Raw genomic sequence first — 27,148 nt, 5'->3', positions numbered from 1 at the left:
CTCCTATTAGTAATAGCTGCTGTGGCTACAAGTGTCAATTAAAGTGTCAACCAGCTGGCACAGAGACAGTTTCTTTCCCCAGCCTGTCACTCTCATGAACTCTAATGTCACAGAGTGGCAGAGATAACCACTGTTCAATAATCACTATATGCATATTTGCACATCTTTTCAAGCCCTTATCTTTTTTACTTATTTTATACTTAGTCTGTTCGTTTCTTAAACATTTAACTTAATTGTACATAGACATAGCTTAGGGAGTCAACACAGTGAAATTCCTTGTTTGTCTGCACAACAAAGATGATCCGGTTGTCTTAATTTGTTTTTTTGTAGAGATCTTGTTTGTATGTAGATTTTCAGCAGGTCCTTGTACGGGAAATGGCTCAAAAACACTTTTGCAGGACACCAAAGTCCCTCTGAGACACTGCTGGGACTTGAACCCAGGGTCCCCTGTTTACAAGACAGGTGCTTTAACCACTAAGCCACAGCGCCTTGGGTTAAAGTACCTGTCTTGTAAACTGCAGCAAAGGTATACATGAAGTGACAATCAATCAATATCAATCAAGTAGCTGTTCAGAGAAATCTTGAAGTGAGTGGAAAACTTATCATGGATTGGAGATAAGGAGAACAGGTTTTTCTATGAAAAAGATGAAGGTAGCTGATCATGGTCTGAAAGCTTGATGATGGAGGAACAAGTCCACTTGTTTATTAATGGTACAGTTCTGTCTCCAGGTCCAAAGAACAGCTGGGCACAGAGACTTAACTGTAACTCCAAAGTAGCTTATCAACCCAGAACCTCTTGCACCCTAAGCAAGAAACACCGTTAGACCAACAAGTATCAACATAGCAGTAACATAGGGGCCTGCTGTCTTTCATATAAAATTAGGTTTATATTTCTATATACAAACTGTTACATTCAGAAAAACCTACATACAGATCAGTCTGACACAGGCACCAGGAATGACTGAACAAGATGTAGGAACAACCAAAAATGGAGATTTAATGGCATAAAGTGCTTTTATTTTCAGCATTGAAACAAGTGACAATATGACAAAGGGAAAATAGTGTGAGAGTAGAGGACGACTGGTTGAGCCTTAAAGAAATGAAACTAATAAAACAAAACAGACCTATCCAAACCAAACTATAATGGATTTATAATCTATAATCAAGCAGACTGATCTGCCAACAGTGCCATCATTAGAGTCTCCTCTCAGGTATTTTCCATCCACCTCATCTGTTCTGCTTCTTGGCTCCTGTACTTCTGCTTATGGAAAACATGTCAGTCAGGAAAGCAGGACTGAAAGGATGACAGCACTTTTGCAGTTCACACTCACTCTAACACATTCAGTGATGGTGGTGTAGTGGTGAGCATAGCTGCCTTCCACACAGGGGCCAGTTGTATACAGGAGTCATAGCCAATGAAACTGCAGCATTGTTGATGCTGTCCAAGGTGCTCAGTTGGTAGAGGGGAGGACTGTAGGTTGAAGTGACAGTAATCCTGCAGTTAAGAAAAGAGCTTTGGCATCAAATGTGTGGTTCAGTGTCAATTTATGCATCTGTGGAAAAGTTCAACACCAAACCACTGTGTGCTTCCTTCAGTAGCTGAGTTGGCAGAGCAGAGGACTCTAGATTGAAGTAGCAGTCATTCTTAGGTTGCGGCTTTAACTCCAGCTTAAAGGAATTTGTTTTTGGTTTGGTATCTGGTGACATTGGTTGTTTTTATAAACACAAGTTTTTAAAGTATTCTAATCCTAAGAGTATCCTAATCTGGATAGAAAACAATCACAACTTGAGACATGAGACCAACGTGCGGCTCATAACCTTGAGGTCAAGGTATCGAAACCATCCTCTGCTAGACCTCAATGTTTGAAGGCAGTTGGTTGGTGCTGCTGCACATGTCTGTGTTGAACTTGTTAAGTATGATGAGTTCTTCCTTGAAACTAAACAAGCAGATTACTCACTATACATGCATTCTGACTTAACGTTGAAACTTATCCTGCAGTTAAGAAAAGAGACTTGGTATCTAATGTTCGGTGTCAGTTTATGCATCTGTGGAAACCTTCAACACCAAACCACTGTGTGCTTCTTTTAATGACTGTTTATTCTCAACGAATCGGGTCCCTTGTCTGAAATTCAGTCATCATCGCCCCTCTACAGCTTCTCCAAAATTGTCAGTTGTCAAAGACAGTAAAAATGGGAAACATGTCAGTCAGGAAAGCCAGAGTGAAAGGATGACAGTAGTTTTGCAGTTCACACTCACTCTGTCTATAACACATCCTGCTGTCTTTGTCTGGACTGAGTTCATACATGTTGTACAAATATGAAAACAGATATCTGATAATTCAGGAGTGTTAAGATCGGGCTTTAAAGACTTGTGGAGAATGTGGGCATCGATCCCACTACCTCTTACATGCAAAGCAAGCGCTCTACCACTTGAGCTAATTCCCCTACATGTTAATCACACAGATCCATAATTCAGTTTAGTTAAATCCTTGCATTCATACTGCAACAATTCACACATTTTATATATTATGTAAATTAAAAATATTGATCTTTTTCTAGCCTTTTTGATTTTGTATTTCTTGTCTTTGGTTTATATCAAACCTACTCTCTTCCTTTCTTAAAAGTTTAACTTTATTTCATTCTTGTACATAGACAGAGCTTAGTGAACTGGAGTCAAATTTCTTGTTTGTGTGCACAAACTTGGCCAATAAAGATGATTCTGATTGTTTTATTTTAACTGATTCATCATCTGGACTTTTGTGCATTGATATGTATTGTACATTGTTTAGACAATCAGTAGGAAATCAAAAGGAGACTAGGCACAATAACTGTATGTCCTTAAAGCTGGGTTTTTGGACAGTTCTCAACCTCATGAAGGTCAGCGTGGAATTCTTCCCTGATCATGTACTGTGAACAGTAATAAAGCTATGGCGGGGTGACTGAGTGGTTAAATTAACAGACCTAGCTAATTTGTTGTGTAACTCATGTGTGGGTTCAAATCCCATTCTTGTTGTGGATGCTGGTTTTAGAAATGATGTTAAGACAACAAAACTTCAAGTATTATGTTTGCTTCAGAACAGAGGATCGTTTCAGTCCATCGACCTCGGGCTTCTGCCCCCAGCACACTTCTGCTGCACTCTGTTCCCCTCCACTCTGCATTTTAGCTATATTTACCTTCAATCACTATTCTGGAAGGTCAAAAGACTAAGAGTTTGTAAGGATCCTGGGAGACTAAATCCAGTGCACTTGCAAAATGGTGGAAAACAGTGGACAGCTGGTTTCCTAGCTAAATCTGGCAACAAAAGCAATGGAATGGAAATGTTTTCTTTGGAAAGATTCACATACAGTCAAGCCCGAAGTTATTCATACCCCTTGCAAATTCTGATTTAAAGTTACTTTTATTGACAAGCAACTTTTTGTTCAAATGTAAATAGAAAATGAATAATCATTTTTTCCACAATGATGCCTCTTCTAATTTTCTTCTGGGAGACGCCTGTGGCATTTCTAATCAAGAAAATACTTGCTGGTTGAATAAAAGTAACTTTAAGTCAGAATTTGCCAGAAAAATTTCAGGCTTGACTGTATGTGGTGTTTCCTTTGGAAACTACATATGGATAACTAGCGAGGACAAACTTTAAAAAAACAGGAAAATATAGGATTGCAGTAAGACACAAGAACTGAGACTGTTGAGATCTAAACAGCTGAATGATACTCTTTTTTGTTTTTTGACAGTTTTAAACAACATTGATTCAAGCTGAGTTTTTACAGTTGGTGTCACTAGTCCTCCCTCAAAGTTTGGCCTTGCTCAAATGCTCAGAGTCTGTTATCTATAACAGTTATAGTCTGAAACTATAACTAATGAGGACAAACAATAAAAAACAGGAACATATAGGATTGCAGTAAGACACAGGGAAAACTGAGACTGTTGAGATCTAACAGCTGATGAGATACTTTTTTTGTTTTTTGAGAGTTTTAAACAACATTGATTCAGCTGTTTTTACAGGTTGGTGACACTGTCTTAAAGTCCATGAGGTGGGTCACCAATATCTGTAAACTGAAGGCTCAGGCTGGTTAGAAACCTGGTGGGGGCCTTTCTGTGTTGAGGTTGCATATCATCCACATGCTTGTGTGGAGCTACTCTGGTTTCCTCCCACAGTCCAAAAACATGTATATCAGGTGGGTTGGTTATTCTAAATTGCCCATAGGAGTGTGTCAAGCTTTTCTTTGTAACTCAGCACTTGGTGAACTACGAAAACTGAAGGAACTGTTTGTGTCCAAGTTGAGAAGGTTAGCGTTGACACAATGGCTCAAAAATGAAGGCATTACACATAAACATAGTCAATTGTGTGCACAGCCCTATGCTTTGTGTCTTGTTTCCATGGTGTAATGGTTAGCCGTCTAGACTTTGACATGATCCCATTGACATCCCAGAGGGATGGGATCTGGCTTTTAAAAATCCTGTGGTCCTGCACATCAACATCTTACTGTTCTCAAAACATCCAAACATAAAAGGTGGAACTTTCTTCTTTTTATATCAGAACCTGATATAAAAAGTTCAAACCTCACACAGGGCTTCTTCTTAATGCCCACCTGAAATTATGTGCAGTCATATGTATTGTGCTTTGTTTAGACAGTCAGTGGGAAACCAGGTCTGAAAATGTGTTGCTAAGAGAGGAAATGAAAATGAAAAACGTTCTCGTGACAGTCTCTGTGGCGTAATAGGTCAGTGCATTCGGCTGTTAACTGAAAGGTTGGTGGTTCAAGTCCACCCAGGGAGGTCTTCCTTCTGGTGACTGGTTTGTATTCAGAGTTTGTACCACAAATGAGTTGAAAGTCAAGAAGTCATACCTACAAGCAAATAGCACAGCTTTGATGGTGAAGTATTGAAGTCATTCCTGTGTTTCTGTGTTACAAGTGGTTTGAGCTCAACCAGGTCAACTGTACTTTGTCATGGCAGCATGTTTATCTATTCAGTTAGTCTCAAAGCTTTACAGAAGAGGATTATGGGCACTGTGATATTTGTCTGAGGGAAAAAGTCACAACTCAGAGAAAAAGAAGAATTTTGAGAAGAAAGTCAGATAGAGAAAAAAAAAAACAAATTATCAAAGGTTGAGTCGTGGCAGTTGGACTTTCAGTTCCAATGTATCTCTGTCAGATAAATTGCAGGTTCCAGTCCAACTTTCTCTTAGACTAATGAAGCCACCTGGATGGGTGGTGAACTGTTGAGGCCTTAAAACTGAGTCCAGTTGCTATGACTCAACCTTTAGATTCTTAGTAATGTTAACATAGTATATAAACACTTGGTTGTAGTAGAATAGATGTTATAGTTAATTTTATGGCTGATTAGTCAATAATGAAGTTTTCTGACACTTGGGTTTGAAGTAAAGCTATAGTAACATCAGCTCTGAATGGAACCCCCACATCCCCAACACACCGTTTCTTCCCAACTGTGTCATTGTGTCAGTATCATAATCTAAAGGTATAGCAAATTATGGTTTCGATCCACTGGCCTCTGGGACCAGGACCACTACAGCAGCAGGATGATAAACAAGAACCAGGACCCATATTGGCAAGATAACCAATGTAACAGATATATTAAACAATTCTAAGGGACCATTTTTCCTCCGTTAGTACTATTGCTTTTTACTCTAGGTACAATTTGTTAAGCAGGATTTTAATTCAGGACTTTTACATGCAGTGGAGTGGTTCTGCTACTTTTAAAGGATCCTAGTATGTTTTTTGTTTGTTTGTTTGTTTTTTCCCATTACCCGCTCCCACAAGATGTCGCTGTTTGGTTTTTCATGTCAACACGTCCTGTTGGTAGACGCTTTGGTCCAGGGCGCGCAGGTGGTCGACCAACAAGCCCCTCACTGTAACGCCGCATTTTGAACTTATCACAACACTTCTGCACTGGATTTTTATTACACACGTCAGTCAGAGACCGTGTCGTTTACGCTGTTCCATGTTTCTCCACCGAAAGGAAAAACACAGTAGCTAATGATAATTCAATGATCCTTATCATCCTGTATTTTTCAAAAGACGTTTAATCCTCTTCAAAAAGACAGTGAAAGAGACCGTGCGTAAAGCTGCTGACCAGCGGATATAGTTCCGCATTGAATTCATTAGAAAAACATGTCAGATTAGCGTTTTACTATGTGTTTCCTAGCGAGGATGACAATCAGATGAGCGTGGCTCTGTTCAGGTGAGCTAAAACCTCTGGATGAAATGTGACCATTGCATCCTTTACTCGCGGGACCGATCTGCAGCTGGTCGGGTTCAGCTTCGTTCATTTGATGTCTTCATTTCAAATATTCCCAATAAGGCAGTTAAACTATATATAGTTTTATTCAGCTCTTTGTCTTCAGAATCAGATGCTTTTGTGAATTTCTAGACTTTTCAGACTCAGGTAGAGACCATCCTGATCATCCCATTCACAACACCCTGAAGGAGCAAAGAAGCACCTAAAGAGGACGACTCATCTCACTGTGCTGCAGGACTGAACCACACACGATTCATCCTCACTGCCATCAGGCTCTAAAACACCTTAGCTAATGGCAGAAGACTCACCAACATGAGCTGGACTGTTAATGGCTACTTTCATTATCCATTAGTTTACATACAAAACCAACTGAATTTTCCCTTTGGACATTAACTACCATACAGTAGTTATTACCTTCAAAATGCTACAGAAAAAGTACACAAACAATACTATACCATAATGGCAGCCTGTTCTATCAACAAAATTACTAAACGCTGAATAAGCAGTCGAACGACATACAACTGTTGTACATATGTAATATAAACTACTATTTATGTGACGTATTATACGTTACATTGATGGTCTGTGTCAATGTGGGAGGAGCTCCACTCCAAACATTGTGGACAGGGTGTGACGTCACGTGTGATGTCACAAAGTAAGAGGAATCTGGGAGAGCTGATGACTTCATCATCTTTCATCCTCTGAAACACACACAGACACTTTTGTGTTTGTCCTTTTGTCATATTTCCACATTAGCATTGAGTTTGCTTCAACATCCTCCATGGGATTGAGTGACAGGTAAGTTGAAAGCGGTGGAAAATAGTTTGATATATTGCACTGCAAAGAATTAAGAAACCAGCTGCAGTATGTCTGTGAATACACCTCAGGATTCAGTGCTTAGTAAATTAGGACTGAGCCTTTTACCAGTGGACACTGAAACCAACTAATAGTCAGGGACAGAGTTACAGTGTTTTTTAACAGTAGTGTATTTTTCTCAATATCTAGCAGTAGGTTTAGATCAGAACAAATATAGCAGCTTTGGAAGCAGCAGGACTGAAAATGTGGTAGTGACAAGATAAAGCCTTGGTGGGCCCTGTGTTAATGAAATGAAACTCAGATCAAGTGTCATGTACAGAATACACACATTCCATCCATCCATCCATTTTCAATACCTGCTTATTCCTTAACCAGGGTCACCGGGACCTGCTGGAGCCTATCCCAGCTCTCTTTCGGGTGGAAGGCAGTGGTACACCCTGGATAAGTCACCAGTCCATCACAGGGCCGAATACACACATTGCTATGTGAATTCATGTTGTGTTCAATCTTCTCCTCTCTGCTCTCTCCATCCTCCAGAGTCAAGTTCCTGATACATGATGCTGTGCAACCTTGTGTCAACAATGTGCCTAACCCTTACACTATTCTTCCACGGGTGCCTTCATCAGCTCAGTGGTTTTCAGTTGTTGAGCTGGCTAATGCTTTCTTTACTGTGCCTGTTCACTCGGACAGTCAATTTTGGTTTGCTTTTCAGTTTCAAGGGAAAACATGGACATGGACTCGTCTGTGTCAGGGTTATTGTGAAAGTCTTGTTTTGTCTCCTGACAGTGCCTTGCTGCAGTATGTTGATGATGTTTTGGTGTGTGCACCCACTCGGGAGCAGTGTGAGGCAGACGCAATTGTTTTGTTGAAGCGTTTGGCTGCAGAGGGCCACAAGGTCAGTTTGTCAAATCTTCAGTTTGTACAGCGTGAAGTGATTTTCCTTGGTCATGTGATTACTGCAGAGGGGAAGTCTCTGCCCCCCAAAAGAGTGACAGCAATTCAAAACCTTCCTAGACCTCAGACAAGGAAGAAGATGATGTCATTTTTGGGCATGTGCTCCTATTGCAGGAATTTTATTCCTAATTATGTTGTTTTGGAAGCTCCATTGAGCTCACTAATCCATGGCAAACAACTTCAGCCACATGACACTGTTATCTGGACACCTGAAGCAGAAAAGGCATTTGTTGACATGAAACTGGCTTTACAAACTGCTCCAACACTTGGCCTTTCTGATCCCACTCAGCCCTTTGTGCAGACCGTTGATGAGAAAAACTGTTGTATGACACCTATTCTTTTACAGCAGCATGACAACACTGTTCTTCTTGACATGCCAAACATCACAGTGAAACGTACTCTGTTTTGACGTCTGGTCCATTTCCACCACACTACTCAGCTCAGGCGGGTGAGTTAGTGGCTCTCACAGAAGCATGTAAATTGGCAGAAGATAAATCGGTGACGATTTGGGTAGATTCTAGATATGTGTTTGGCATAACACATGACTATGGTGCTGTTTGGTGTCACAGACACTTTTTAAAATCTGGTGGAAAACCTATTCTTCATTATGATAAAGTTGCAGATCTTCTTGATGTGTTGCTGTTGCCTAAACAAATATCTGTCTGCAAATGTGCAGCTCACACTAAGGGTAATGACTCTGTTTCCAGGGGCAACCGCAAAGCTGATGCAGCTCCCACTTGACACTATCTGTTTGTCTTCTGACTCTCCACCTCTCTCCCTCTCAGCTCTGCAAAGTTTCTCTTCACCACAGGAGAAAAAAGCCTGGAAGCGGCTGATGCTGAGTACAGGGATGAAGTTTGGTGGGGACCTAATGGGAAACCTTGTCTTCTGAAACACTTTTTCTCTCATTTTGAAAAGTTGACACATGGGCTGGATCATGCGTCAAAAGGGGGGATGGTATAATCAATGGATGGTACAATATTCAAGTTGGCTTGAAGTACAAGCATATATAATCTTTTCAAGATCTTTTCTTGTTAAAAGCAGCTTGACTTTGGACAAGAGCCTAAGCTGAAAAAAGCTAGCTTTGACAACAGAGTTGACCTGCTTATCCAGTTTAAAATCACTGTCCAATAAAACACCCAGGTTTCTAGCAGTTGGTTTTACATAAAGTTTGAGGGAACACGTCTCAGGGAAAGGGTCAACACAGGCTCCACTAGGTCCAAATACCAGCACTTCAGTTTTAGTCTCATTAAGACTCTAAAATTTACTGCCAAGACATGCCTTGAAATGCTCCATGCATTCCAAAAGTGGTGTTAAAGCATTTGTATCCCTCTGTTTCAGAGGAATACAGATTTAAATATATATATACAAGAGCTTGTTACTTTGAATTGCTCTTTTGAAACTGGTCCCACCAGACATGGGGCTCCTGAGATCAAGAGCCTCAGGCTCTACCAACTGAGCTAGTCAGGGTTGCATGTGGTGTACTGTAAACAAGGTCATGACCTAACACTGTCATCCAGACTTAGAAATAAGTTTTGAATTTTACAAAACAGCATGACAAGCCACACCCACACAACCCAGGTGAAGAGCAGAGTGGCGCAGCGGGAGCGTGCTGGGCCCATAACCCAGAGGTCGATGGATCAAAACCATCCTCTGCTATACTTAATTGTTGCTGCTGCACTTCTCTGTTAAACCTGTTAAGTGTGATGGGCTCTTCATCCTCTTTGGTTCTTCCTTAGAACTAAACAAGCACATTACTCATGCATTCTGCATTAATGTGGAAACTATGAAATCAGTGTTTAATGTGTATTTTGTGTCTTCACCTTAACCTTGTTGCTATAATCATTCTAGACCAAATAACAGCTTCCTCGATGAGAATGGGATTCCAACCCACGATGCAGAGCACAATGGATTAGGAGTCCATGACCTTAAACACTTGGTCCCATCATCAGAGTGCTGCTGCTCAAAGTAAGTAAGTCCTAGAAGAACTTCCAGCTGACCTGTGATTGGGATGTGTCCAAAAACCCAGCTTTAAGGACATAGTTATTGTGCCAAAGGACTTCACTAGTCTCCTTTTGGTTTCCCACTGACTGTCTAAACAAAGCACAATACATATGACTGCACATAGTTTCAGATGAACATGAACAAGAAGACCTTCAGATTATGATACTGACACAATGACACACAGATGGGAAGAAACAGTATGTTGGGGGTGTGTGGGTTCCATTCAGAGCTGTTGTTACTATACATACATGTTGTACAAATATGAAAGCAGATATTATAATATAAGTCTTGAGATTGGGCTTTAAACATTTGTGGAGAATGTGGGCATCCTACTACTACATCCTACTACTGCTTACAGACTAACTAAGTGCTCCACCACTTGAGATAATTCCCTCACACACTGAGCACCAGTAGTCAACTAATGCATTTGTTAACTGGAGTTGAAGTTGACTGCTAAACAAGAGATCCTGCTCTGACAAGTAAAAAGATAAACCCCCTGTTTAGACCAGTGTTCAATCTATTCACATTTGCAAAGGTGCAAGTTTTTAAAACTGTACAAGTCAGATATTACAAATGTTTTGACTTTACTTTTTATTATTTTTTCTTTACTGTTTTAGTATAGCAGTCAGATAAGGCAAAATCCAGACTTGTCTACAAATCTTCCATTCTGTGCAATGTTGTCCTTGTAAAAAGCCCACATGGGATTGTTTTATTTAGGAAGGTTTAAGTGTCTGGTATTATACTCAACTGAGTAACATTTTGTCCTACATGTGACATTTTGTAATGTTATTATCCATCCACCCATCCAGCTTCTTCTGCTTATCTGGGGCCAGGTCACGGTGGCAGTAGCCCAAACAGGGATGCCCAGATGTGTCATTGTCAATTTGATATATGTTTTACAAAGTAGTTTGAACATCCTTTTCTGAGCAGCTTTAGCAAACCAGACTGGATCTGTCCCTAACATTACTGTAGGTCAACATCCAGGGTGTAGCTTGCAAAGGTAACGTTACCTCTGCTAAGTAGCTCTCCCAACACTGTGATGCACAATGATCAACACTCACTACTAACACTACCTGATGTTGTAACGTATACTATTACAAACACGTTATGATCTGTATGAAACATATTCCAAAAAATAAAATACAGCCCTCATAAATATTCATTCACACTTACCTTCAGTAACGGTATCCCAGAAGGCGGTTAATTTTAATTTCCTTGAAATCTTGTAGTTACATCAAGGTTGCAAGATTCACATGACATCATCGTTTGCTTGGAACTGATTGGCTCTTTTGCCCCATTTGTTAGACCTTATTAGGAACTTTAACATTTGAACCAGGGGTCTCCTGTTTTGAAGAGTGGTACCAAGAATGGAAGCAATGCTGGCTGACTGGAGAGAGAGCACAAAAGCAACACCCCATGATCCAGGTAGAATTGTTGAAAAATGAGGCCAGAAGACACATTGCACATCTTCTTTAATTCTCCTTTTTGCAAGATTTAGGGTGGACTTAGAGTATCTCTGGACCTGTAACCCAAAGTTTGATCTGTGGAAACCCTCTCTGCTGTAGCCACTAATTCCCAGTCTTATCTTCCCCTTTGCTGCTGATGAGACATGTTCAGTAACAGCCATTGTCCACATGTTGGATTTAATTAAATTCCTTTAGTTATTTTTCCCTGTGTTGGCTCATTACACACACTCCTTCAACTTTTAGAGGTAAACCCATGTAAAACCATGAGCTCAGGTGGTGAGAAGAGACACTTGTCTGGTAATTTGGCTGAATGGTCTAAGATGCTGGATGATGGCTCAAATTTTGACATTGTATAAGTTGTCCCTGCGAAGTTTTCTTTTTTCAGAATCTTCTCCTTAAGAGTTAACTTGTTATGACTTGGATCTTAATGGAAGACACACCACATAGATTCAGTGTTTGCTGGTTATGTGTGTTAAATCACCGTTAATTGTGTAATTGTTGCTTGTGTTGCATAGTGGTACATGACAGAGCTCATGCTTGTTGATGTTGCCTTGAACAGCTACTGTTTACAAAGCACACTCCGTATTCTAAATGTTTGCCTTATTAGACTTGCCAGTGTCAATGGAAAAGCTGGTAGTAGTAGGATTTAAACCCATGCCTCACTTGAGGTTGGACCTTAAATCCAGCGCCTTGCACCACTCGGCCACACTACCATGGGAAAAATGTTATTAACAAACACATCCTATTTAGCTTGTTAAACATTGTTTATGCACACATTGTTGCCAAGAGTTATGCAGACCTGTGTCATGAGTCCCCTTTTGGGACTTCCTGCCGGGACCCTTATTCTGAAGGGACTTCCTGTTTTCCCCCTGCATTGGTCCCCGGTAGCTTTACGTTAGTCAGGCTGAGTTTACTGCAACATTCAATAAACAACCACGAAAAAAAGGGACGTTTCGCGTGTGAGGCGAATTTGATAACCACTACACTACAGAAACTGACACAGTGAAAAACCTGAACACCACAGTCTCTCTGTGCTTCCTTTGATGAGTGTACCTGACAGAGGCTACACTGTACAAGTCCAACCAATGACAGGGCTAGCTCCATCTCTCAAAAGCCAATGACATGACAGTATCCATGACTAAATCCATCATCGTTTGTACTCACACCTTAACTAAGACTGGAGTAAAAAAATCAATCAGGTATCAGCACAGCGATGCCTCCAGCTGGTGGTTTGAAGGTTTCACAGCTCTTCTGTAGATCTCAGAACAACTCAGGTGCAGCAGAAATTTAAAAACTGGTTATTTCATTAGACATGTTCTAATGTCATTGTGCCTTTTTGTGATTTCAGTGCAAAACCATGTGGTATTAATACTACATATATAATACTACTTACTACTAATATTGTATAATAATATGTAATGTAACCCAATACACCAGGTCTCAGATTGTGTTACTCTTTATCTGACTTGATCACTGAGTGGAGATCAAAGATATAATTTTTTTAGTAGACATCTTTGTAAACAGAAACAGCAACAGACTAACTCAGCAACAGCAACACAACAGTCATCCAGGCCAGGTAGCTCCTTCAGCAACAACAGAGACTGACTGTTACCCACTGAATGTATGTCTGTATAAATATAAACCTGTCAGTACAAATGCTACAAATCAGATTTTATGTGAAGGACAGCCAGTCCATATGTGTCTATGTACAACAGCCTCATGGTTATATCCAATACTTGACTTGTGTTTATCAAATAATAGGGCAGAATTCTTTTAGTCAATTGTAACATTTGTTGAAATTACAGTTGCTTGTTATAAATAGAGTCAGTGTTACTTGTGTCACTTAGTGCTGTATGATGGAACGTGTCCTTGTTGATGAACTGTGTACAAACAAATGTGTTTTTCCTAATAATTCCTAATTTGGTAATTGAAATACTTCTCGTGACAGCAAACACAACACGTGGAACTCGAGGTAGTGTGGCCGAGTGGTCTAAGGCGCTGGATTTAGGCTCCAGTCTCAGTTGAGGCGTGGGTTCAAATCCCACCACTGCCATTATGCTGTCCTAGTTCTTCCAGCATTGGTGTGAGCTTTAAGACAATGACACTAACTTGTGAAAACTCAATAGAAACATCGTTGTTTGAAGCGCCAAAGCGTAAAATCCAGAAAAGTCATGTCATCATGCTGTGCACATAACCATTAGGTTGATGTGTCCATCTTCTGCTACTGCTGGAAAGTACAAGGTACTTGGTCAGTACAGCTGCACTATGTATGTAGTCATACTTCTGTATGATGGGCTTCATGTACAACAAATTTCCAAATGTAATTATTCTTCCTTTGGCTGTTTTTTGTTTCCTTTTGTTTATCCATTATAGTTTGGTTTGGATAGGTCTGTTTTGTTTTATTAGTTTCATTTCTTTAAGGCTCAACCAGTCGTCCTCTACTCTCACACTATTTTCCCTTTGTCATATTGTCACTTGCTTCAATGTTGAAAATAAAAGCACTTTATGCCATTAAATCTCCATTTTTGGTTGTTCCTACATCTTGTTCAGTCATTCCTGGTGCCTGTGTCAGACTGATCTGTATGTAGGTTTTTCTGAATGTAACAGTTTGTATATAGAAATATAAACCTAATTTTATATGAAAGACAGCAGGCCCCTATGTTACTGCTATGTTGATACTTGTTGGTCTAACGGTGTTTCTTGCTTAGGGTGCAAGAGGTTCTGGGTTGATAAGCTACTTTGGAGTTACAGTTAAGTCTCTGTGCCCAGCTGTTCTTTGGACCTGGAGACAGAACTGTACCATTAATAAACAAGGGGACTTGTTCCTCCATCATCAAGCTTTCAGACCATGATCAGCTACCTTCATCTTTTTCATAGAAAAAACTGTTCTCCTAGTCCATGATAAGTTTTCCACTCACTTCAAACTTTGTTTCTGCTGCAGATTACAAGACAGGTACTTCAACCATCTGAGCCACACCAGCCCAGGAAAGGACCTTCTTTTCTCATATTAAAAGTCCAAAACATGTTCTGTATGACATTTGATTCAGGCTGATTGTAGTTTTATTAGAAGAAAGAAAAAAGTGAATAAATAAAAGGCTGTTCCAAGGCACTGTGGCTTAGTGGTTAAAGTACCTGTTTTGTAAACAGGGTAGCCTGGGTTCAAATCCTAGCAGTGTCTTAAAAGCAAGGTCTCAATGCTCAGTCCTTTCAAAACCTTTTCACAACCCCAGCAGTACATAATTTCAACATGATTTCCACAGGAATCCACATTTATGCCATAAGTGATGGACTAAAGACTAGAACACCTGTTACTGTGAATGTGTTCGGTATTTCGTTTTTGCAGAAAGAGTAAGTATTACTTTAGAGCATGGTCTACATCCTACAGCTACTGATCCAGTTTGTAAGGCAATGACACTGCTCCTGATTCAGAGGTTGTTGAAGCTGCTCAGGGGACCTGACAGGATTTTTTCTGAGGAGGCTGAGCAGTGACAGACTTAACCACAGCTCCCACTCCCTGTTGTTTTGAAAGACAGGAACCATCACCTACATCTGTGCAGAACATGAGTGTGGGGTGTATTTATATGGTGTTCCAACTAAACACTTAATAATTCAGCACATCAAACTGAGCTACAAAGAGTTTGCATCACAGCTACATTTGGTAAGATCAGGCAAATGCCAGGCAAATGTGATGACCACTACAGTACATTAACTGGCACAGTTACCGGCTGAGGACATGGTGCTGGGAAACACAACATTGCACACTGAGACCATATGACACTTCTATTGGAGAAGCTAAATCCAAATGATCGAAATGTTCAAGTCATCTTGAGGAAATCATAAAGGAGACCTATTAGGTTTTGATGCAACACGTGTTTCCTGGTAAAATGGAGACATCATACTGACGGGAAGTCCTGTTTCAGTTGCATGAAGACTGATTAAATTAAGTCAATGATGAGATTCCTTCTTTGCAGCAGCCCTGTTCAAGTCCTCTTTCAGTTATCCACACTTTCATAGATCTACTTGTTAGGACACAGTGAGGTTAGTTTCCCTGTCAGGGAATCAAACCCCAGCACTGCTGCCTCATTGGCATCAGCCATGTCAACAGACATGTGGTGCTGTTCTGGCATTATTGCTTCCCACCTTTCAAGTAGCATACACATCATTTGTCTCATCACCTCCACATTTGAATAAATATTTTAAGAACACCAGCTGTTTTTCACACAGGGGTTGTGATTTTTTTAAAGTCCAGATCATTTTAAAAGAATGCTGATCTTTGAATTAGTCCTCCAGCCAGGGCTGAATGACAGGCTGAGCCAGGTAGTCCGAATCTATTCCCAGGCAATATCTTCCAGCTCCTTCTCGAGGTATTCCCAGACCATCTGGGACATGTTGTGGAATCCCTACAGCCTTTCGTGGGGCTCAACTGCCTCTGCTCATCACAAAGTATGAGACGTCATATTCTACAGCTACTGACCCAGTCTGTAAGGGTGAGGCCACACATCCATGATGCTGCTACTGATTCAGAGGTGTGGCAGTCTCCTTTAAGGTCCCCTGAGAGGGCCTTTTCTGAGGAGGCACAGCAGTGAGAGAGTCATACACAGTTAACTCTCTGTTCACTGTTGCATCTCAGTCTTAGAAAACTCATCCTGAATTTACCAAAGGCAGGTGTGACCCAACCTCTTTGTAGCTCCATTTGATGTGTTGAATAGGAACGCTGGATAAATACTAAATAAATAAATAAATAAATGTCAGGTTGGTTGATAAATTGCTCATAGGACTGCGTGTGTGGTTGTGTGTCAATATATGGTCCTGTGATAGCCTGGTGACCTGTCCAGGATGTGCCTTTCACCTGAAGAGAGCTGGGATAGGCTCCAGCAGATCTCTCAACAGGAATAAGTGGGTCTAGATAATGGACTGAAATAATTTTCAAAATTCAATACTGAAATACCTAAAATAAAAACAAAAATGAATTGGAATTTGTAATCTGTTTCAAATCCATCAAAATACACTGATCCCTTTGCAGACCATTAAGTTGTTGTGACCGAGTGGTTAAGGTGATGGATTTGAAATCCATTGGGGTCTCCCTGCGTAGGTTCGAATCCTGCCAACAACGAGCTTTTCTTTGTAACTCATTCTGTCAGTTTCTCTAATATAATATTGTACAGTATGATAATATGTAATGTAAACCAATACACCAGGTCTCAGGGTTACTCTTTTTTTTTACATTTTTGTAAACAGAAACAGCAACAGACTAACTCAACAACAGCAACACAAACCTGCAAAATAATGAGCTAACTGCTAACTGAGGTGAGCTGACTGCAACAGTCATCCAGGCCAGGTAGCTCCTTCAGCAACAACAGAGACTGACTGTTACACACTGAATGTATGTCTGTATAAATATAAACCTAAATATGAACATAAATGCTGCTAAACAGAGAATTGGTGAGCTTTTATGTGAAGGGTAGCACACCTGCATGTGGCTTGTTGGTCTAGAGGTATGATTCTTTCCCGGGTTCAAGTCCTGGACGAGCCCATTCTTCTTTGAGCAGTAGTAAACTTGTTGAGAAAAACAACAAGGTATGTGTATGTTGAACACATATGTATTAGACTGTAGATTGACTTGTCTCCGTGAAACAGGTTGGGACCCACAGTAAGCTATCATTTGGACTAACTGACTAACTGTTGGAGTCTGAAACTTTCAACATCACAAACACTTAAATGAAACCACCTCAGACACCTCTGCTGTGTAGACTCCTTTTATATCTTTTTACGGGGTTTTTGTTTTATTTGAAAACTACTTAGAAGTTATAGCCTATATTTTACAATTCGAATCTCACTGAAATTAACTAAACACAAATTAATGTAGTGCTGTAAAAATGTGAATTTCACTGAAAAGTAGCAGGTATACATTTCCATGAAACTGTTACAAGTAAACAACAAAAAATAGGGATTGTGATATCTGAGTTGAAGAGTAACAGATGTATGTGGCTTCTTATTTATTAAGGATTACAAACACACACAGAAAAAACAAAACAAAAAAAAAAAAACAAATCAGTTACAGGGATTTAAAACAACTGAGTCCATGTGTGATTTATATCCAGTCTCTGCTGGTGTCTTCAAAGGTTAGCACGGTCATGATAATTAGTTTTTCATCAACAATAAAACAAGTATCAGAGTTCAGAGGATTTTGTTTTTTTCCACAGCTTTTCTTGTGTTCCATATGGTCTAGCGGTTAGGATTCCTGGTTCTTACTCAAGTGGTCTGGATTCAACTCTCAGTGTGGGAATGTCCCCACAGCAGTTTCTCCAGTTGCCAGTCATGCCAGTATTTAATGCAACTGCAGGTTAGCACTTTGTCATTCATCAGACAAAGCTCAGCGTCTTCACCCTTTCATTTGATTGTGCAGCGTCATTATTTAAATATGATAGAACAGTCAACAGGTCATGCTTTACTTAGAAAATCAGATGGGACTACCCTTAATGGGGAATCTGTAGATGGTTAATTACTGATGTACATAAGAATTTAATTGTTATGCTCTAGATCCATGAACCAGAACAGAAGGTAGTAAGACAGAGGATGGGGTCCAGAACTTTGAACCCAGCTCAGCTGTCCATTCTTCTTTCTCTTCAAATCGTATAACTCTTTCGCCTTTTACTAAAGATTTCTGTGGAGAGGAACAGCAAGAGTATAAATTAATTTTTTTGATGCTGTACTATATTGTGGGGCTAACAGCGTTGTCCAACATTATATGTTACATCTCTTTGAATCTTCAGCTTTTGCTGACATGTGGGTTTTGCAATAATGATATATAATCCAACAGTAAAATTTTGTTTTAATATGTGAATGTCATGCTGTGAAATAGAAGTGAGTTGTTTTAAGAAAGGCATTGAAATTCTTTCAGGAAATAATGTTTGTTTTATTTGTAGTTTTATAACTGCAGGTGAAATGATCAAAGCAGCAGAAAATGAAGGATGAATCAATGTGAGGGAGTCAGTGCCCTGTTCAAGAACCGTTAAGCTCAAAAACACTTTTTTACTCTAAACACTGTGACACGTCAATGTATAAAAAGTGACTAAACAATTTAAACATGATTAACTGCTGTGGGCATAGTAACATACATAGCAGTTCAATCTTGTTTTCTAAAAAAACAAATTTTGAACCAGAACAGAGAGTGGCAAGACAGAGAAAAGGGACTACAATACCCTTTTCTTTTCTTTCAGCCTATATACAGTATATTGTGGTGAATGTGGGGTTTCTGACTGTGAAGAATAAAAGTCATTTTGTAGTTAGACCCTGATGTCATTACCCAATATTATCATCATGTGGAATGTGTCAGAAGCATATCTGGATGAAGTCTGTTAAATACACATGAACCACTAAACTTAAATCTGTGTAGTGTTTAAGCTGTTGCCTTTGACACCTTAACCCAAGCAAGTCCGAAGTCAATGCTGGGTCCATCTGGCTTTCGTGCCTCTAACGTGTGTCGAGGACACACACGTGTGCTCAAAGAGCTTCAGAAAATAGCTCTGGCAGGAAGGAATTTGCAGAGTATGGCTCATCCCCGAGCTGACTCGGCAGAGAGAGGTAAACAAATAGTCCAGAAATTTGCACTTTCTTCTCTAAAAGATTATATTTGACCTTCTCTGTATGCATAATCTTTTCCAATATACATGACGCTGTTTAATTGTGGTACTATTTACAACACTCTATCGCAGGGCTGATACATGAAGCTAGTGTCAAGAAAAAACGGTTGTGGCATGTGTCACACAAAACAATGCTTTGGCCAAGTCAAATCAAGCCTAATTGGTAGAGGATGAGACTTTTAATCTCAGTTGCAGTACTAATATTGATTTAACTTCAAATTTGTGTAGAATTTTTTTCAACCACTGCAGGACGATGTTATACTTTGTACTGCTGGTTACAGTGTTCATTTTGCAGTGATAACTAAAAGCTAATCCAGCATCAATGTATTCCTCAATTAACTTTAATGCTTATCCTTTCAAATGTCAGTAGGAGGGCGGTTGCTGGAGCCAATTTCAGCCAACCTGGGCAAGAGGCGAGGTACATCAAGGAACAATCACCACTCTTATCATGGCTAAACTATAGAGTCCATTGTGCCACGGAAATGTGGAACAATGTGGAAGAGAGAAAGTTCTTCAGAGAGTGTACCGGCTACTACATGCAAGGATCAATGGGTTATGATGTTTATTACCCGTCCTTCCAGAAGCTGGGTACTCACTTCCTTGTCGTACCTCACGGCAGGCTGACCAGTAGACTTTACTTGTAGTAGTCTACTACATCCCCCTCCTGGCCATAGATGGTAATGGGCTCCACAAGTGTCCTCCTTCTCCTGAAGTCAGGTCCACTGACATGAGCTTCTTTGAGGAGGCTGAGCAGGCATAGATGGAAGCACAGCTCACACTGCCTAGTTTTAAAAGACAGTAGCCACCAACCACATTGGTGAGGACAGTGTGTGCAGATTGTATTGATGCAGGGTTCCAGCTAAGCCTTTAATAATTCAGCACATCAAATGGAGCTCAAAATGGGTTTCTACCTTTGGTAGGCTCAGGCTGAGTTTTCTGAGACTGAGCTACAGTAAAAACAAAGATGAATAAACATAAAATACGTTTCTGTCTGGTTTCGAACCAGGGACCTTTCACATATAAGGCAAACATGATGACCACTACACTACAAAAAATGACACAACCTTTAGGCTGAGAACATGGTACTGGGAAATGCAACATTGTACAATAAGTCCATAGGGCACTTCTTTTGGAGAACCTAAATTCAAATGATACAACTGTGTGTCATCCTTAGGAAATCATAAAGGAGCCCTGAGAGATTTCTTGAAAACATACAGTTGTGTTCCTGTAGTGCAGAGGGACTCATGACAGGACCCCCCCCTCAAGGCCGGATTCCAGACGGCCCACGAGTTCCACCAAAAGTCCAGGGTGGGAGGGTGGGAACACAGTTTAAGACCCCAAACAGGGCAGAGTTCTGGGTCGATCCACTGATCGGCTCCTGGGGCACACAAAGTCTGAGGCCGTTCCGGTGGACGGCCTCTCTGGCAGGCGAAGATTCGGAGCCGTTCGGGAGGACGGCTCCGCAGTCAAGCATGGGTCCGAGGCCGTTTGGGAGGACGGCCTCTGAAATGGGCGAAGGTCCGGGGCCGTTCGGGAGGACGACCTCTGAGACGGGCGAAGGTCCGGTGCAGTTCGGGTGGACAACCTCGCAGGCAAGCGTGGGTCCGAAGCCGTTCGGGAGGACGGCCTCGCAGGCAAGCGTGGGTCCGAAGCCGTTCGGGAGGACGGCCTCGCAGGCAAGCGTGGGTCCGAAGCCGTTCGGGAGGACGGCCTCTGAGACAGGCGAGGGTCCGGGGCCGTTCGGGAGGACGGCCTCTGAGACAGGCGAGGGTCCGGGGCCGTTCGGGAGGACGGCCTCTGAGACAGGCGAGGGTCCGGGGCCGTTCGGGAGACTTAGGTAGCCACTGCATTGGCGGCAACGGCTCCGGGGACTCTGGAGATGGCGGCCGAGGAGATGCAGGGGATGCTGACGGCCGGAGAGGCTGCTGCTGAGACGGCCGGGGAGGCTGCTGCTGAGACGGCCGGGGAGGCTGCTGCTGAGACGGCCGGGGAGGCTGCTGCTGAGGGACTAAGGGCGCCGGTGGCTGAGGGACTGACTGGAGAGGAGTGGGCCAGGCCTCAGGGCGCGTAGGTTGGTTGCGGCGCCGAGGGACTGGGACTGGCAGTGGCTGCTGCGGCTCGGGAGACGGGGGCAGCGGCTGCTGCGGCTCGGGAGACGGGGGCAGCGGCTGCTGCGGCTCGGGAGACGGGGGCAGCGGCTGCTGCGGCTCGGGAGACGGGGGCAGCGGCTGCTGCGGCTCGGGAGACGGGGGCAGCGGCTGCTGCGGCTCGGGAGACGGGGGCAGCGGCTGCTGCGGCACGGGAGACAAAGGCAGCGGCTGCTGCGGCTCTGGAGACGGAGGCAGCGGCTCCTGCTGCACTGGAGACGGAGGCAGCGGCGGCTGCGGCTTTGGATCCTCCGGAGACGGCCGCTGCTGCTGCGGCGGCTGCGGCTCGGGATCCTCCGGAGACGGCTGCTCGGGAGTCGGCTGCTCGGGAGTCGGCTGCTCGGGAGTCGGCTGCTCGGGAGTCGGCAGCTCGGGAGTCGGCAGCTCGGGAGTCGGCAGCTCGGGAGTCGGCAGCTCTTGCAGAGGCTCTGGCTCAGGTGGTGGTCCGGACGATCCAGGGGGTTCCGGTGGCGCTGGAAGCTGGGCTTCAACGCGGACGCCAACAACGTGACGCCGCGGGGCTGGAGCTGACAGGGCTGGAGCTGAAAGGGCTGGAGCTGAAAGGACTGGAGCTGAAAGGACTGGAGCTGAAGCTTGAGCCTCGGCGTGGACGATTACACCACACCGAGGGAGGAGAACAGGCTGGGCCGGGACCTCCGTGGGGACGTTGTCGTCGGCGCGCGGAGGCTCGGGGATCCGGATCGGGACCTCAGCGGGTACGAAGACGTCGCCAGCGCACTGAGGGCTCGAAGGGGGTGACTTGAGTGACTTGGGTGACTTGGCTGGGCAGGGCTCCAGCGTTAACGGCCGAGTCGGCACGCTGGAGGTCTGGCAGGCAGGGTTGGGCTCCGGCGGGGACGGCCACGTCGGCACACCGGAACACACGGGACCTGGCTGGGAAGGTGCCTCAGCGGGGACGTCATCGTCGGCACACTGAGGGTCGGGTTGCGGCTGCAGCTGCGAGGTGGTGGCTGGGAGCTCCAGCGGCGGAGGGCGACATGACGCTGACATCGGCACACAGGAAAGCTGGCTGGCCGAGTTGAGCTCCAGCGATGTTGGCCATGACATCACGCTGGGGCTCGGGATACCGGGGTCATGCTCCAGCGGGGACGGCTTCGTCGGCACACTGGAGATCTGGCTGGTCAGGTTGAGCTCCAGCGATGTCGGCCATGACACCACACTGGGGCTCGGAATACAGGAGTCGGGCTCCAGCGGGGACGCTGACGTCGACGCACTGGAGATCTGGCTGGTCGGGTTGAGCTCCAGCGATGTCGGCCATGACACCACACTGGGGCTCGGAATACAGGAGTCGGGCTCCAGCGGGGACGCTGACGTCGGCGCACTGGAGATCTGGCTGGTCGGGTTGAGCTCCAGCGATGTCGGCCATGACACCACGCTGGGGCTCGGAATGCAGGAGTCGGGCTCCAGCGGGGACACTGACGTCGCCGCACCGGAGATCTGGCTGGTCGGGATGAGCTCCAGTGATGTCGGCCATGACATCGCGCTGGGACTCGGGATACTGGGGTCATGCTCCAGCGGGGACGGCTTCGTCGGCACACTAGAGCTGGGAAGGCAGGTGGAGACCTCAGTGGAGGCGGCGTCGTCGGCGCGCTGAGGCTGAGGGATCCAGGGCAGTACCTCGGCGGGGACGCCATCGTCGGCACACTGAGGTTCCTGCCGTGGGGTAAGTACCTCAGCGGGGATGCTGTCGTCGGCGCACTGAAGGTGCAGGATCCTGGTCGGGACCCCCGCGGGGACGCTCTCGTCGGCACACGAGGGTTCGGGTTGCTGCGGCAGCGGCGAGGTGGTGGTTGGAAACTCCAGCGGCGAGCGGCGGCTGGGCTCAGACTGCCGCGCTGGTGATTCCGCCGCCCTGCTCCGACGCCGTCGCTGTCGGCGATCCCGTCGAGCAGCGCGGGGGTACTCGGGCTGGGCAGCAGCGAGGAGGGACTCAGGCTGGAGAACAAGGGCTGATGGCGGGAGAACCAGTGTCAGAGGCTGGGACTCTGGGGACTGGGAAGCCGGGAGTTGGGAGACTGGCGACTGGAACAGGGCGAGGGAATCACACACCTCCCAGGCCTCGTCGAGGGGGGTCCACTGCTCCAGGCACCTCTCCAGGACCGATGTGATGGTGGACAGGCGGCTGAGCATCTGATCAGCCCCCTTTCTCGAGACGAAGCGGGAGGGGTGAGAGAAGCTCCTGGCTAGCTTCGAGCAAAATTCAAAAATCTCTCTATAACACAGGGCGTCCTGAATCTCACCCGACAGGGACTGTAGGAAACATGAAATCAGCCGGTCCTCCTCGGTCGTGTCCGCTGGGTCCGTATTTGGCCGAAGCATTCTGTCACGAACGTGTGGGTGGTGTGGTGTGGTGTGAAGGAGGAGAGGTGAGGACCCAAATGCAGGACAACAGAGGCGTTTATTCACTCCTGGAACATCCAGGGCTAAAGACAGTACAAAAACTAGAGAACCGAATCAAACTCCCGGTGTAGTTTATTTGAACTCCACTGAAGCAACACATACTAAACATAGCTTTAAGTAGGGGCCTATACACACATAACGGACAGGCTGAACCCCTGCACAGGACCAGCCAGGAGCCCACAAAATAAGAGTCCCTGGAAGTTGAATCAACAGTAGTGTAGATGTTAACATGTTTGCCTTACACACAGACGGCCCCTGCACCAGCCTTGGAAGTTGATAAAGAAAAGTACTTCAACATGGTCATTTACAGATGTTTTTCCATTGGCCAGGAATCAAACCCAGGCCTGATCTTCAACAATTTGACGGGGAGCAGTTTGTCCAGTGTCCCGTCCCTCACTGGATCAAACATCAACATCAACATCAACATCTCCATGTCAATGCTGATAACATTTGCAGTCCATAGTCTTCAGTCCTCATTCCTTCACTATCTACTTCCCAGCCATAGAAATGTCGGCTCAAACATTAGTTGAGACTGACTTTTGCTCTGTGAGAAATGACAAATTCAGTGCTCTTATCCATCTGAATGAGGCTCCTCACATTTCAGTGTGTATTGTTTGTTTTGCGCATCATGTGAAAGTACAAATTCAGCTTTTGTTCCTATTTTCTTTTTAACCAGGTCTGGCAGGGCTCATTAGCATCGTCTTTTATTGGCTAAGGTGCAGCAGAGAAAATGCCTACAGAGCCTGGTATTCCCAGGCAGGCTCCCATTAAAATACTGACCAAGTCAGGCCCTGTTTATCTTCTGAGAACAGACAGGTTCAGGCTCTTGCAGGATGGTATGGCTGTAGGCCACAGACCCTGTGATGAATGCAGCATTTCTTGATGCTGACTGACACTACCAACTGGTTTGTACTAGCTAGAAAGTGAATGCTTTGTTTTTTGCAAGTTAGTACAATCACCTATCCTGGCCAGCCAGACTAACTCTTTTTCTCTTCTACACAAAGGATTAGTCTGGAATCTCTTCAGTAGAGATCAGTTTCCAAGGGGCGGGCCAATGGATGCAGAATAAACCAATCAGAAACAAACAATATGATGTGTGCAGTAGCCTAGAGATGCTAGTGAATGACTGTTATTGTTTTTGTTGTAAAAACATGAGAATACACAGTGTTATCACCAGTTCTGTGCATATTTTTGAATGGAGTAAACAGCAAAGCCAGTTGTAGAAAATTTGTGGACTTAGAAATATCACTGAGTAACATTAAGAACAAGTCAGTGCATATGGGCAAGGTTTATTTAAATCTGGTTGGATTAATGGATTATAGAGCCTGCCCCATTGCAGATAAGGAGCTATTTTGAAGCTCAAGGAAAATAACAACAGCTGACAATGGGCCTGAGGGGGGCACCTTCTTTGTCTATCTTAGGGAGTCCATACAGACAGTGGGTGGTCTCCCCTGGATGCAGTCTGTAGTAAGTGGTCCTGTCAATGGCTTTATTCTTTTCCAGTTCTTTCAAACAGTCAATCACCTTTCTCTTGTAGGTGCTGGTGGGGTCCCTTCTTAGCTTTCCGTATGTCTGTTGGTCTTCCAAGAGAGAGATTACTTTCTCATGATAGTCTGTTGTGTTTAAAACCACTGTGCATCTCCCTTTGTCTGCCGGCAGGATGGTAATAGTCTCGTCCTTAGACAGGGATGACAAGGACAAGGACCTGCTCTCCTTGGTGGTGAGGTTGGGTGGTGGTGGCTTAGAACCTTGAGTGCTGCAGTGAAGAAGAAGAAGAAGAAGAAGAAGTACTTTATTAATCCCCAAGGGGAAATTAAATTGTTACAGCAGATATTAAAGTTATTACATGTAATATTATTTAAATTATACAAATTGATAGTAATTAATAAAGTAATTAATAAAGTAATAAAGCAATCAACCTGTATGTAGAAAAGTAAAGTAAATTACTTTACTGTTTTTGGGGGTTTCAGTGTGTATGTGTGTGTGCGTGTGTTATTGTTTATATTATGGAATTATAGAGTCTTATGGCCATGGACACAAAAGACTTCCTGAATCTCTCAGTCTTGGTTTTAGGAGGAATTAGTCCGGGGCCGAATGAACTTCCCATTCGCCACAGTTCCTCATGAAGTGGGTGGGCAGGATTGTCCAATATGGAGTTTATTTTGTCCACCATCCTCCTCTCTGCCACAGCCTCCAGTCTGTTGTTCCAGTCCAACAACAGATTTTGCCTTCCTGATCAACTTGTTTAGTCTGTTGGCCTCACCAGCCTTGATGCCACCTCCCCAGCACACAACTGCAAAGAACAGTGCAGTCGCTACTACAGACTGATAGAACATCTTCAGTAGCTTGTTGCACATGCCAAAGGAACAGAGTCTCCTGAGGAAGAACAGTCTGCTCTGTCCTTTCTTGAAGAGTGCATATGTATTGTTTGACCAGACTCCAAGGTATTTGTAGGAGTCCACAATCTCTACTTCGTCTCCAAGGATGGAGACAGGGACTGGGGTCTTCCTGCTCTTCCTAAAATCCACCACCAGTTCTCTGGTTTCTGGTTTCTCTGGAAAACAAGCAGTGCAGTTTTTCTTGAGGAACATAAGTGCCAACCACCCATCTACACCTGTGTGCAGTCATATATATTGAGAATATAGTTAGAAATCAGACTGCTGAAGGGCTTCAGCTTATTAAGCAAACCAAAATGCATCACTGCAAGTCATGTGAAAGTTCCATCTTCTTATTGGTTAAACTATTCTGGTGCAAGAATGAGAACATGAAACAAAAAGAAGAAGTTATGTTATGCTACTTTAGTGATTTCTGAGAAGAAAGCCAGAACTCCTAGCAAAAAAAGTCTGAATTTTGAGAAAATTCAAAATTAGACTATTAAAAAACAGATTAGTTTGAAAAACCCAGAGGGTCAGGAAAAGTCCAAACTAGCTCAGTGTGATAGGAAAAAGATCATAGTTCAGGGTCTTTCTGAATTCATGAAACACATGTGGACAGTCTGTGCAAAGTGTAAACTGGATTATGGATCCGCGTCGGTAAGATGTGGGGGAATTAGCTCAAGTGGTAGAGCGCTTGCTTAGCATGTAAGAGGTAGTGGGATCGATGCCCACATTCTCTACAAGTCTTTAAAGACCAATATTAAGACTTCTCCATTACCTGGTTACATATTTGTACAACATGTATGAACTCAGTCCAGACAAAGACAGCAGAATGTGTTATAGACAGAGTGAGTGTGAACTGCAAAAGTGCTGTCATCCTTTCACTCCTGCTTTCCTGACTGACATGTTTTCCATAAGCAGAAGTACAGGAGCCAAGGAGCAGAACAGATGAGGTGGATGGAAAATACCTCAGAAGAGTAGTAAAAACTTTGGACACAGTGATGGTGGTGTAGTGGTGAGCATAGCTGCCTTCCACACAGGGGCCAGTTGTATACAGGAGTCA

At 43.7% G+C, this 27,148-nt stretch overlaps 7 non-coding genes across 7 annotated transcripts; 5 read left to right on the top strand and 2 right to left on the bottom strand.

Moving 5' to 3' along the window:
• Positions 1 to 416: 416 nt before the first annotated feature.
• trnat-ugu (transfer RNA threonine (anticodon UGU)) lies at positions 417 to 489 on the bottom strand. The gene has a single exon. It is a non-coding gene; the product is annotated as a tRNA-Thr (tRNA).
• A 1,883-nt stretch (positions 490 to 2,372) lies between these two features.
• trnaa-ugc (transfer RNA alanine (anticodon UGC)) lies at positions 2,373 to 2,445 on the bottom strand. Its single transcript has one exon. It is a non-coding gene; the product is annotated as a tRNA-Ala (tRNA).
• Positions 2,446 to 9,616: 7,171 nt separating this feature from the next.
• On the top strand, positions 9,617 to 9,688 carry trnam-cau (transfer RNA methionine (anticodon CAU)). Its single transcript has one exon. It is a non-coding gene; the product is annotated as a tRNA-Met (tRNA).
• A 3,782-nt stretch (positions 9,689 to 13,470) lies between these two features.
• On the top strand, positions 13,471 to 13,552 carry trnal-uag (transfer RNA leucine (anticodon UAG)). The gene has a single exon. It is a non-coding gene; the product is annotated as a tRNA-Leu (tRNA).
• A 1,052-nt stretch (positions 13,553 to 14,604) lies between these two features.
• On the top strand, positions 14,605 to 14,677 carry trnat-ugu (transfer RNA threonine (anticodon UGU)). Its single transcript has one exon. It is a non-coding gene; the product is annotated as a tRNA-Thr (tRNA).
• Positions 14,678 to 16,530: 1,853 nt separating this feature from the next.
• trnas-uga (transfer RNA serine (anticodon UGA)) lies at positions 16,531 to 16,612 on the top strand. The gene has a single exon. It is a non-coding gene; the product is annotated as a tRNA-Ser (tRNA).
• Positions 16,613 to 18,111: 1,499 nt separating this feature from the next.
• LOC113136073 (U5 spliceosomal RNA) lies at positions 18,112 to 18,226 on the top strand. The gene has a single exon (XR_003296227.1). It is a non-coding gene; the product is annotated as a U5 spliceosomal RNA (small nuclear RNA).
• Positions 18,227 to 27,148: the final 8,922 nt, after the last annotated feature.

The sequence above is a fragment of the Mastacembelus armatus genome, unplaced genomic scaffold (genome assembly GCF_900324485.2).
Source record: "Mastacembelus armatus unplaced genomic scaffold, fMasArm1.2, whole genome shotgun sequence".
Taxonomy (NCBI): domain Eukaryota; kingdom Metazoa; phylum Chordata; class Actinopteri; order Synbranchiformes; family Mastacembelidae; genus Mastacembelus; species Mastacembelus armatus.
Note: the sequence above shows the minus strand (reverse complement) of the source record. Positions and strands in the feature narration are given on the sequence as shown.